Source organism: Arachis ipaensis, chromosome B10 (genome assembly GCF_000816755.2).
Source record: "Arachis ipaensis cultivar K30076 chromosome B10, Araip1.1, whole genome shotgun sequence".
In the NCBI taxonomy this organism is placed as follows: Eukaryota; Viridiplantae; Streptophyta; class Magnoliopsida; order Fabales; family Fabaceae; genus Arachis; species Arachis ipaensis.
Window position 1 is genome coordinate 40,748,626 of NC_029794.2, and position 13,198 is coordinate 40,761,823.

The 13,198-nt window shown below is 39.6% G+C and overlaps 1 long non-coding RNA gene across 1 annotated transcript; it reads left to right on the forward strand.

Annotated features, from left to right (window-relative positions):
* Nucleotides 9,606–12,751, forward strand: LOC110267667. Its single transcript, XR_002355530.1, has 3 exons — nucleotides 9,606–10,307; nucleotides 10,388–10,534; nucleotides 12,626–12,751. It is a non-coding gene; the product is annotated as an uncharacterized LOC110267667 (long non-coding RNA).

A 13,198-nucleotide genomic window follows, 5' to 3' on the forward strand; every position in this document is an offset into this window, starting at 1 on the left:
ACACGTTCATGGTTTGAGGAAGGTGATGAATGTCACGGATCATCACCTTCATCACAGTTAAGCGCGAATGAACATCTTAGATAGGAACAAGCGTGTTTGAATGGAAAACAGAAATACTTGCATTAATTCATTGAGACACAGCAGAGCTCCTCACCCCCAACAATGGAGTTTAGAGACTCATGCCGTTAGAGAATACAAAGTTTAGATCTAAAAATCATGAGATATAAAATAAGTCTCTAAGGTAGCGTTTGTTTTGAGGTACTGAGACAGAGACTGAGAGACTGAGACTCAGTATTGTGTTTGTTAGTTCAGAGACTGGTACTAAAATTTCTGTCTCTGTCTCTAAAATTTCAGTATTTCAGTACCTCCAAAAAGTAGGGACACAGGGGACTGAAATTTTTAGAGATGAATACTGAAACTTTAATAACATTTTATACTTAAAATACTTTCATTTCAATTAATTAATTCCAATTTTACCCTTTGTACAAATTAAATTAGAGTTTCATTCTTGTTTCAATTCCTGTCTCCCATTTTGCACCAAACAAAATACTAAGATTTATTTCAATCCCTGTCTCTTAGTCTCTGTCTCTCAGTATCAGTCTTTACGTCTCTGTCTCTCCACCAAACGCTACCTAAAAGTTGTTTAAATACTAAACTAGTAGCCTAGGGTTACAAAATATGAGTGGACTATGATGGATGATGCAGAGATCCACTTCTGGGGCCCATTTGGTGTGCTGGGGCTCACTTGGTGTGTGCTGGGGCTGAGACTTTAAGCAATTCACGTGCGGAGGCCATTTGTGGAGTTGAACGCCAGTTTTTATGCCAGTTTGGGCGTTCAACTCCAGTTTTTGATTCTTTTCTGGCGCTGGACGCCAGAATTGGGCAGAGAACTGGCGTTGAACGCCAGTTTACGTCATCTATCCTTGTACAAAGTATGGACTATTATATATTGCTGGAAAGCCCTGGATGTCTACTTTCCAACGCAATTGGAAGCATGCCATTTTGAGTGCAGGGAGGTCAGAATCCAACAGCATCAGCAGTCCTTTTTCAGCCTGAATCAGATTTTTGCTCAGCTCCTTCAATTTCAGCCAGAAAAATACCTGAAATTACAGAAAAACACACAACTCATAGTAAAGTCCAGAAATATGAATTTTTCCTAAAAACTAATGAAAATAGACTAAAAACTAACTAAAACATACTCAAAACTATATGAAATTATCCCCAAAAAGCGTATAAAATATCCGCTCATCACAACACCAAACTTAAACTGTTGCTTGTCCTCAAGCAACTAGATAAATAAAATAGAAGACTAATAGGTTGAGAAGCAATAATATCTCAGAGTTTTTGATTGAAGCTCAGATTCTAACTAGATGAGCGGGACTAGTAGCTTTTTGCTTCTGAACAGTTTTGGCATCTTACTTTATCCATTGAAGCTCAGAGTGATTGGCATCTATAGGAACCTAGAATTCAGATAGTGTTATTGATTCTCTTAGTTCAGTGTGATGATTCTTGAACACAGCTTCTTTATGAGTCTTGGCTGTGGCCCTAAGCACTTTGTTTTCCAGTATTACCACCGGATACATAAATGCCACAGACACATAACTGGGTGAACCTTTTCAGATTGTGACTCAGCTTTGCTAAAGTTCCCAATTAGAGGTGTCCAGAGTTCTTAAGCACACTCTTCTTTTTGCTTTGGACCTTGACTTTAACCGCTCAGTCTCAAGTTTTCACTTGACACCTTCACGCCACAAGCACATGGTTAGGGACAGCTTGGTTTAGCCGCTTAGACTAAGATTTTAGTCCTTTAGGCCCTCCTATCCACTGATGCTCAAAGCCTTGGGATCCTGTTCATTTGCCCTTGCCTTTTGGTTTTAAGGGTCATTGGCTTTTTCTGCTTGCTTTTTCTCTCTTTTTTTTTGAATGCTTTGTTCTTTGCTGCTTTTTCTTGCTTCAAGAATCATTTTTATGATTTTTCAGATTATCAATAACATGTCTCATGTTCATCATTCTTTCAAGAGCCAACATATTTAACAGTCTTAAACAACAAATTCAAAAGACATATGCACTGTTCAAGCATTCATTAGAAGACAGAAAGCATTGCCACCACATTTAACTAATTAGAATTTCTTTTATTAAACTCGAAATTTTATTGCCTTTTATTCAAAAGATCTACTACTTTATTCATGTTTGCTGATGATGAGAAAAATAAACTATAGCTTAATTGGAGATAAAATCAAAATAGATACTAATTACTACTATATGACTTCTAAGGTAAACTTTTATAAGGACACTGTCACAGAGTTAAGGCAGAAATTGGAAATTAACAACCTTTATTCTGGGGGCACGGGGGTTCCTCTGATCCTTGGGGTGCTTGGTCCTACAAGAGAAGACTTTTGGCGCTTCAGTTCCCTTAAGTCACGCCCCTGCTCCTTCTGTTCTTTTATTATTTGCTCCATAGCTTCCCGTATCTTGGTGACGGACGTCTCAAGATACTCCCAGTATTCAGCTTGAGGGATCTTTGGGAGGAGTTCCTGTGCTCTCTTCTTGATGGGATCCTCCTGTGCTTGTTGTTTTTCCATTGATGCTTTGGTGATTGGCTTTTCAATTAGGATATACTCAGTTATTCCCATCCTTACTCCAGCGTCCTTGCAGAGCAGAGAAATCACGCTTGGATAAGCCAACCTGGCCTCTTTAGAATTTTTATTAGCAATTTTGTAGAGTTCAGTTGAAATCAGCTGATGAACCTCCAGTTTCTTTCCCATCATGATGCAATGGATCATCACTGCTCTTTTAACTGTGACTTCAGAATGGTTGATAGTGGGCAACAGAGAACGCCCAATGAAGTCCAGCCATCCTCTGGCGGCTGGTTTGAGATCCTCTCTCTTGAGTTGATTTGGGACACCCTTTGTGTTGGTGGTCCACCTGGCTCCAGGGATACATATGTCCTCTAGAATCTTATCCAGGTCAATGTCTGCTCTCATCATCCTCCTGTTGAAGGAGTCTGGATCATCCTTTAGTTGAGGTAGCTTTAAGATCTCTCTGATCTTGTCAGGGGTGGTATGAACAATCTTCCCTCTGACCATGGTCCGAAATTCATAGAAGGCAGTTCCGGATAGTTTTTGCTTGTCAGTCTGCCACATATTAGCATAGAAATCCTGGACCATGTTCCTTCCTACTTTCATTTCAGGATTAGCTAGGACTTCCCAGTTCCTGATTCGAATTTGCTCCTGGATCTCCGGATATTCATCTTCTTTCAGATCGAATCTAACTTTCGGGATCACTGATCTCAGACCCATTACTTTAAGATAATGGTCTGAATATTCTTTAGATAAGAACTTCCCTTGATTCCAAAGTGGTTTTGGAATGCTCTCTTTCTTGCCTCTTGGAGTGGGTTGTTTTCCTTTGGGAGCCATGATCTTAGTGATCTCGGATAAACACACCAAACTTAGAGGTTTGCTTGTCCTCAAGCAAAAGAAAAGAAAGGAGAGGGATAGAAGGAGAGCTAGGTGCAACTGTTGATGGAGGAGGGGGGAGGCCGAACCCAAATTTAAAGGGATGGGGTGGGTGGGTTTTCGAAAAATTGGAAAAGATAAGATAAAAAGATTGAGTTGAAAAAGATAAGATATAAGATATAATTTAATTTTGAAAAGATATGATAGATTTTTGAAAAAGATAAATCTGAATTTTGAAAAAGATAATATGGAAATTTGAAAAAGATATGGATTAGTTGAAAAGATTTTTTTTTTTGAGTGAAAAAGATAGATTTGTTTTCAGAAAAGATTTGAAAAGAGTTAGATTGAATTTGCAAAGATGCCTGGTGCTTATGGATTAAAATACATTTGATACTTTTTTGTGGTAGGGTTTTTAGAAATTATGGAATTTAGAAATCATGGTTCTTGACATGTTCATGTAAAAATAATGCATTGAAGCATAAAATTTGAAATTAAAATGGAAATACGTGTGGAAAAAATGAATTTGGCTCCTCCCTGCCTTCCTGGCGTTTGAACGCCCAAACACTGCATGTTTTGGGCGTTCAGCGCCCAATTGCTGCTCTCCTGGGCGTTCAACGCCCAGCTGCTGCCATTACTGGCGTTCAACGCCCAGTGGGTGCCCCTTTCTGGCGTTGAACGCCCAGCTGCTACCATCACTGGCGTTCAGCGCCCAGTGGATGCCCATTTTGGGCGTTGAACGCCCAAAATGCTCTTTTACTGGCGTTTTCTTGCCAGTGTGATCTTTTTTTCTGTTTTGTGTGCCGAGGTCTTCTGTAAATGATTATTTACCTTGTTGTCAATGAACTCTATATAAACAAATAAAAATAAGAATAGAGATAGGGCAAAATGCTTAGAGGATTGTTGCCCCATGGCTGGGTTGCCTCCCAGCAAGCGCTTCTTTATTGTCTTTAGCTGGACCTTGCTGAGCTTTTAATCTAGCTTCAGCCTTGAGCATTCTTGCTCGATGTTGCCTTCAAGATAATGCTTGATTCTCTGTCCATTGACAATGAACTTCTTATCAGAATCAATATCTTGAAGCTCCACATAACCATATGGTGACACACTTGTAATCACGTATGGTCCCCTCCACCGGGATTTCAGTTTCCCGGGGAATAGCCTGACTCTAGAGTTAAACAACAGGACCTTCTGTCCTAGTTCAAAGATTCTAGATGACAGATTTCTGTCATGCCATTTTTTTTATTTTTCTTTATAAAGCTTGGCTGAGTGCCCCCATCACTGATTAACACTCTAGGGTCACCAAACCTGCTAAAGATATGTTTTTGGAGGAACTTCAGCACTGTTTTAGTATCATTGGTGGGTGTGGCAATAGCCTCAACCCATTTTGATACATAGTCAACTGCCACCAGAATACAAGTGTTTGAATATGATGGTGGAAAAGGTCCCATGAAGTCAATTTCCCATACGTCAAACAGCTCAATTTCCAAGATTCCTTGTTGAGGCATGGCGTAACCATGAGGCAGATTACCAGCTCTTTGGCAACTGTCACAATTACGTACAAACTCTCGGGAATCTTTATAGAGTGTGGGCCAATAGAAGCCACATTGGAGGACCTTGGTGGCTGTTCGCTCACCTCCGAAATGGCCTCCATATTGAGATCCATGGCAATGCCATAGGATTCTCTGTGCTTCCTCTCTGGGGACACACCTACGGATAATTCCGTCTGCACATCTCTTAAAGAGATAAGGTTCATCCCACAAGTAGTACTTTGCATCAGTAATTAGTTTCTTCTTTTGTATCCTGTTGTACTCCTTGGGTATGAACCTTACAGCTTTATAGTTTGCAATATCGGCAAACCATGGTGCTTCCTGAATGGTGAATAAATGCTCATCAGGAAACGTCTCAGAGATCTCCAGAGAAGGGGGGGACGTCCCTTCCAATGGCTCTATCCGGGACAGATGATCAGCCACTTGGTTCTCTGGCCCTTTTCTGTCTCTTATTTCTATATCAAACTCTTGCAGAAGCAATACCCATCTGATGAGCCTGGGTTTTGAATCCTGCTTTGTGAGTAGATATTTAAGAGCAGCATGGTCAGTATACACAATCACTTTTGATCCTACTAAGTATGATCTGAACTTGTCAATGGCGTAAACCACTGCAAGTAATTCTTTTTCTGTGGTTGTGTAATTTTTCTGGGCATCATTTAGAACGCGACTGGCATAATAAATGACATGCAGAAGCTTGTCATGCCTCTGTCCCAATACTGCACCAATAGCATGATCACTGGCATCACACATTAGCTCAAATGGTATCGTCCAGTCTGGTGCAGAAATGACTGGTGCTGTGACCAGCTTTGAGAATTCTTCCATTCATAGCATTCAAGGAATATAACTAAAAACTCATGGAATTTGCATAAAAATCTTCATGTTTGAATGATTTAAGACAAGCATGACTATTTGGCCCAAATGATTACTTAAGGCTCAAGAAAATGCATAAAACAACTAAAAATAACATAAAAATTTCTAGTGAAACTAGCCTAAGATGCCTTGGCATCAGTAGCCTGTCCTTGAATTCAGCTAGCTACTTTGTTAGAAAATCCAATTGCTGATTGAATTCAGCAGCTTGTTTTATAGTACTGAATTCAGCAGTTACTGTTTTAACCTCTTCATTCATGGAAGGGTTGCTGCTTAGGTACAGATGCTGATTCCTGGCAACTGTATCAATGAGCTCTTGAGCCTCTTCAATTGTCTTTCTCATATGGATAGATCCACCAGCTGAGTAATCTAGAGACATCTGAGCTCCTTCTGCAAGCCCATAGAGAAGATGTCTAACTGAACCCACTCTGAAAACATTTCAGAGGGGCATTTTCGTTGCATCTCTCTGTATCTCTCCTAGGCATCATAAAGAGATTCATTATCTCCTTGTTTAAAGCCTTGGATGTCCAGCCTTAGCTGTGTCATCCTTTTTGGAGGAAAATACTGATTCAAGAATTTTTCTATCAGCTGTTTCCATGTTCTTATGCTGGCCTTAGGTTGGTTATTTAACCACCTCTTAGCTAGATCTTTTACAACAAATGGAAACAGTAATAGTCTGTAGACATCCTAATCTATTTCCTTGTTAGGAGATTTTGAAAAAGATATGATGATTTTTGAAAAAGGTTTTAAATTTTGAAATAAAAATCTGAATTTTTGAAGGAGAGAGAAAAACAATAAGATAACGTAGGATTTAAAATTTTTAGATCTAGGGTTCCTTATTTTCGAAAATTTTGGAGAGAAAACACCAAGGAACACCAAACTTAAAATTTTTAGAAAACCAGAATAATTTTTCGAAAATTTTAAGGAAAATCAAAAAGAAAACACCAAACTTAAAGTTTGGCACAGGATTTAATAGAGAAAATATTATTTATGAAAAAGATTTTTAAAAAGAGTGTACCCAATTGCCACGGGCTTGGACTAATGCTCTAGCCAACTAGGCAGTAAATGTAACACTTGTTTTAAAGAAGGATATTTTTAACCAAGAACAATAATAAGAGACTCTAAACCAAAAAGAAAAATTTTCCTAATCTAAGCAACAAAACAATCCGTCAGTTGTTCAAACACGAACAATCCCCAGCAACGGCGCCAAAAACTTGGTGCACGAATTATGAATCACACTTTTCACAACTCGTACCACTGACCAGCAAGTGCACTAGGTCGTCCAAGTAATACCTCACGAGAGTAAGGGTCGAATCCCACGGAGATTGTTGGTTTGAAGCAATCTATGGTTATCTTGTAAATCTTAGTCAGGATGTCAATTATGTTTATCGGTTGAATTGCAAATAAACAATAGAGAATGGATTAAAGGTTACTTGTTATGCAGTAATGGAGAATATGTTGGAGTTTTGGAGATGCTTTGTCTTCTGAATCTCTGCTTTCCTCTGTCTTCTTGTTCACGCACGCACGTCCTCCTATGGCAAGCTGTGTGTTGGTGGATCACCGTTGTCAATGGCTACCTTCCATCCTTCCAGTGAAAACTACGCTCACGCGCTCTGTCACAGCACGGCTAATCACCGGTTGGTTCTCGATCCGGTTGGAATACGATTTACTATCCTTTTGCGTCTGTCACTAACGCCCAGCCTTCAGAAGTTTGAAGCTCGTCACAGTCATTCAATCCTTGAATCCTACTCGGAGTACCACAGACAAGGTTTAGACTTTCCGGATTCTCATGAATGCCGCCATCAGTTCTAGCGTATACCACGGAGATTCTGATTAAGTAATCTAAGAGATACTCATTCAATCGTATATAGAACGGAGGTGGTTGTCAGGCACACGTTCATGATTTGAGGAAGGTGATGAGTGTCACAGATCATCACCTCCATCACAGTTAAGCGCGAATGAACATCTTAGATAGGAACTAGCGTGTTTGAATGGAAAACAGAAATACTTGTATTAATTCATCGAGACACAGCAGAGCTCCTCACCCCCAACAATGGGGTTTAGAGACTCATGCCGTCAGAGAATACAAAGTTTTGATCTAAAATGTCATGAGATACAAAATAAGTCTCTAAAAGTTGTTTAAATACTAAACTAGTAGCCTAGGGTTACAAAATATGAGTAGACTATGATGGATGATGCAGAGATCCACTTCTGGGGCCCACTTGGTGTGTGCTGGGCTGAGACTTAAGCAATTCACGTGCAGAGGCCATTTGTGGAGTTGAACGCCAGTTTTTATGCCAGTTTGGGCGTTCAACTCCAGCTGTTGATCCTTTTCTGGCGCTGGACGCCAGAATTGGGCAGAGAACTGGCGTTGAACGCCAGTTTACGTCATCTATCCTTGTGCAAAGTATGGACTATTATATATTGCTGGAAAGCCCTGGATGTCTACTTTCTAACGCAATTGGAAGCATGCCATATTGAGTTCTATAGCTCCATAAAATCCACTTTGAGTGCAGGGAGGTCAGAATCCAACAGCATCAGCAGTCCTTTTTCAGCCTGAATCAGATTTTTGCTCAGCTCCTTCAATTTCAGCCAGAAAAATACCTGAAATTACAGAAAAACACACAAATCATAGTAAAGTCCGGAAATATGAATTTTTCCTAAAAACTAATGAAAATAGACTAAAAACTAACTAAAACATACTCAAAACTATATGAAATTATCCCCAAAAAGCGTATAAAATATTCGCTCATCAATGAGCAAATAGTATTTTTATACATTATTATTGTTGGGTTAAAAGTCATTTCTAATTACTATACTATCCCTACTTTTATTTGAAATTACAAAACTAACCTATTACCCTAATTTTGTTAAAATTACCGAAATGTCCCTAACCCTAATTAACACACATTTTTCCTTTACTCCAAATGAAACCCTAATTTCCCTTTTTGCCTCAGCCAAAAAACCCCTTCCTCCCAAACTAACGGCAGCAGCAGTTGCAAACAAAATGAAACAAAAGAAAGGGATTAAGGAGAAACGAGAAGAAGGAGAGGGGAGATGGGAGGAACGGCGCCGGCGAGGAGCCACTGCTGCCGCCGCCGTGTCGAGGCTGAGACACAGAGAGGGAGAGGGAGACTGAGCTGCGGCAGGGAGGAAGAAAAGCGTCGCGCCTCACCCCCGCCAGCCTTGGGGTCGCCGTTCATGCCTCGTCGCGTCACCATTAGTAGTCGCCGTCTTCGCCAACCATGGCGGAGAGAGAGGAGGCGAGCGCGAGCCAAGATCCACGCCGGATCTAATTTTACATTTATTGAGTTATTTTATATATTTAAATTGTAAAGTTGGTAGTTGTGAAATAATAAAGATTTTATATGATTTGGATTAAATAAGTAAAATATTAAATATTAATACTACTATTTTGGAAAATGAAGAAATTAAATATATTAATTCTAATTATTTGACTTGGACATTTAATTGAAAATAATTTGTGAAATTGATGAGCAAATAGTATTTTTATACATTATTATTGTTGGGTTAAAAGTAATTTCTAATTACTATACTATCCCTACTTTTATTTGAAATTACAAAACTAACCTATTACCCTAATTTTGTTAAAATTACCGAAATGTCCCTAACCCTAATTAACACACATTTTTCCTTTACTCCAAATGAAACCCTAATTTCCCTTTTTGCCTCAGCCAAAAAACCCCTTCCTCCCAAACTAACGGCAGCAGCAGTTGCAAACAAAATGAAACAAAAGAAAGGGATTAAGGGGAAACGGGAAGAAGGAGAGGGGAGATGGGAGGAACGGCGCTGGCGAGGAGCCACTGCTGCCGCCGCCGCGTCGAGGCTGAGACACAGAGAGGGAGAGGGAGACTGAGCTGCGGCAGGGAGGAAGAAAAGCGTCGCGCCTCACCCCCGCCAGCCTTGGGGTCGCCGTTCATGCCTCGTCGCGTCACCATTAGTAGTCGCCGTCTTCGCCAACCATGGTGGAGAGAGAGGAGGCGAGCGCGAGCCAAGATCCACACCGGAGAGCTGCCGCTACTGGGTTCTGCCGCCGCCATCCACCCTCCTTGCTTCCAGTCTCTGTTCGCGAAGAATAGAGGGAGTTCGCGTTGCCGTCAGGTCCGCCATCAGATCCGCTGTTCCTCGCCGTTTCTGTCACCGCCGTCAGTGCCCTGCTGTCACCGCCGTCGCTGCTGGGAGCTGCACCGCCGTGACCGAACTTCTACCGCTGAGAACCGTCACTGCTGCCGCCAGCAACGCCACTGCCGGTAAGGGCTTAAGTTGGTCTTCGTTTCCTTTGGGTTTCCGGAAGCTTCATTATAGTTGTATGTTAGTTTCAGTATCGTCGCGGGAGATCTGGTTGCCCCCGCCACTCGAGGTGGTTGCCGGGGCTGCCGCCAAGCCGGTTCAGGGAACGCTGCAGTTTTATTTTCCTAGTTCGGTAAGTATTCATGTTTCAGAAAACCCTTACGTTAGTATTCTATCATGTTTGGTTATAAACTCTGAGGTTTGGTGACGTAGGTTCGAGTTCTATATGTCGAATACCATTTCTAAGTTGCTGTGAGTGCTGGGAAAGTGATCAGGGGCTGAGTTTGTGTTTGCTGTTGATTTCGGGTTGAGCTTAAAGGTTTCGTTAGTGCGTTTTGGGTTATGGTTCGACGAATCGAGGTAGGGGGTTTTCATACAAACTAATTTATTTTAAATTGGAAATTGTTATAAATAGATATGATGTGCGAATTCCATTTCTGGTGATTAAGTGAGTCTTATGAATTGTCTGATTTGTATTGGATGAATAGGATTGCTTGTTTGATTGAAATAATGTTTGATTTTGTCCAAAATGGAGGTTTTTGGTTGTTTTGAATTGAAAAGATTTCAGTAATTAAAGTCTGAGTTTTCTTACTGGAAACTGATTTGGTCTTGAATCCCTTGGAAAAAAAAGTTGATTGGTTTGGTTGGGACCCGAAAAGGGTGGCAAAGTCCAAGTTTTAGGGGAGATGCTGCTGAAATTTCTATAAAATCTGATATTTGGAATGAAACATTATTTTGAAAATAATGAACTATGTTTGAATTAAATATTTGGTAAATAAATTATGTTTGAATTTTCTTTATTAAGAAAATTATATGTTTTGGATGCAATTTATTTAAGAAAGGAATTATGTTTTAAAGTCAATTTAAATATGAAAGTTCTCCTGTTTTGGAATTGATTTAAGTAACAAATTGGAGGAGTTTTAGTGGATTTAAAAGAAACTGGATTTCGATTGGCTGATTTCACTTTACAACGTTTTGAGAAAAAGTATGAAGTACTCTTTGAATTCTTGATTTAGAAAAAGGAAAACAATTTTCGAACCCTTTGGAAACACTTCAGATTTTGGAATGAAACTAAAATTTGTTTTTGGATCCAAACGACTTGATTTTGGGTTTAAATTCCACTTTATTTACTCAAATTAAGAAGCTAAAGTTTTAGAGGTTTTTGATGAACTTAAGGGAATGAGTTGGTTTATTCTCGCCTGAAGTCTTGAGACTCCGCTGAGGAATTTTTATGACGAAACCTTGATTTAGAAATGAAGGATTTTGAGTCTTTGAAAAGAGATTTTGAATTTGGCCTAGTTTTGAGATTGTTTGGAAGTTCTGGAAAGATGTGGAAAGTGGCTCCATTTTGAAAAGTGATTCTTGGCAAGATGTGAATTGAATATGTTTGTTAATTAAAATTAAATGGGCCAAGAATGAGTTTGAAATAAGTTGTTGAGCCTGATTGATTGTGGATATCATCAAGATTGATGAGTTATTACTTGGTAGGCGTAAGGGCCGGGTTTGTCCCGCTTATGCTGAGAGATTTGATAATTGACGAGATTGTTGATAATTCGTTTGCGCCTAGCAAGGACGGTGGTTAATCCCGCTTATCGAGGTTGCGGCGCCCGCGTAAGGACGGTGGTTAATCCCGCTTACGTGTAGATGTGAGGTCAGAGGCAAAGTATCCCGCTCACATCCTTTCAGATCACAAGAGTGTGCAGACACTGACATCCTGGACCGTGTGGCGGGCACGTTATCCCAGAGGGTTCCCATTTATACGTGATCGAAAGGAAACATTCCCATGGGAATGTGTCGGGTTGGCAATTGAACCGACAATGTGATATCACAGCCAGTAGGACAAGCATTCATCATTTGCATTTATGTGATATTGTTTGGGTTTGCATATTGTATTTGGTTTGCCTATGTGAATACTTATGTTAACTGCTAACTGTTATACTTGTTGTAATTGCTCTTGATTGTGCTTGAACCACATTAATTGTGATTGTGTTTGAATTGATTGGTTTGTGAAGAGTTGGTTGCTGATCTAGCTGTTTGGGCCGGGGGCCGTGTTGGATTGGATGGGCTTGAGGCCGTGATTGGTATATTGAGTCCTAGTTCTGTATAAAGTATCTGATCGGTTCAGTATAGACTTAATGAACCTATGCTTGGAACGGGATGATCATTTATACCGCGTAGGTAACTGCTTTCATGATTGCGGTCTAGGAAAAACTTTTCAGACATTTTTTTTAGGAAAAAGGTTTTGTTTTAGAATATTTGAGAAATTTAGCAAGTCTTCAAAAAGGAAGTTTCTGGATTTCGAATGTGAACCTATGGTTTTTGGAAAGACTCATAAGACGAGCAATGATCACTGAACTCTAAGAATGATCTTATCTTTACGTATCTTGTTATAGAAAATTCTGTAATCCTATAGTGAGAACAAGCGAGGACGACGTTCTCACTCCCCTACAGGTTATTCCTTTTCAGGATATGGAAGACGAAGCTTCAGGAGAGTTATGTTTATTTTCTGTTTATTCGATCTTTTTGTATTACCGTAGCTATTATTTTTCCCTCACCTTTATCTTTATGAAGCTTGTAAGAGGGATAGAAAATTATGATATGTATAATTGTAAACTAGTGTTATGTATATGTATATATATATATATCTTAAGGTTATATCTGAATTGTATGTGCATGTATGTTTAGGTTTTCACGAAAAAGAGTTATCGAAGTGTTATGCGGTTTTAAGTTTTAAACAGGCTCATATTTTAGTCTTAAATATTATAAAAGTCATGGTAATACTCGAGCTATCAGAGTGGCGTAGCCGGAAGCGTGACATTTTGATAGTTAGGGTGTCACAGTTATCAAAGAAGAAAGAAATAATTTTGAGAAGTTATCAAAATAATAAACAAAACTCACAACATGTGATAACATATCTTACAAGTTTTTCTTGAGTTTCTTCATTGCAAGCTTGTCCATTAGCATAGGTATGCGTAAGCTCCCAAAGACGAAGACGGTCAATTTCTTGTCCTGTTTGCTTAAACT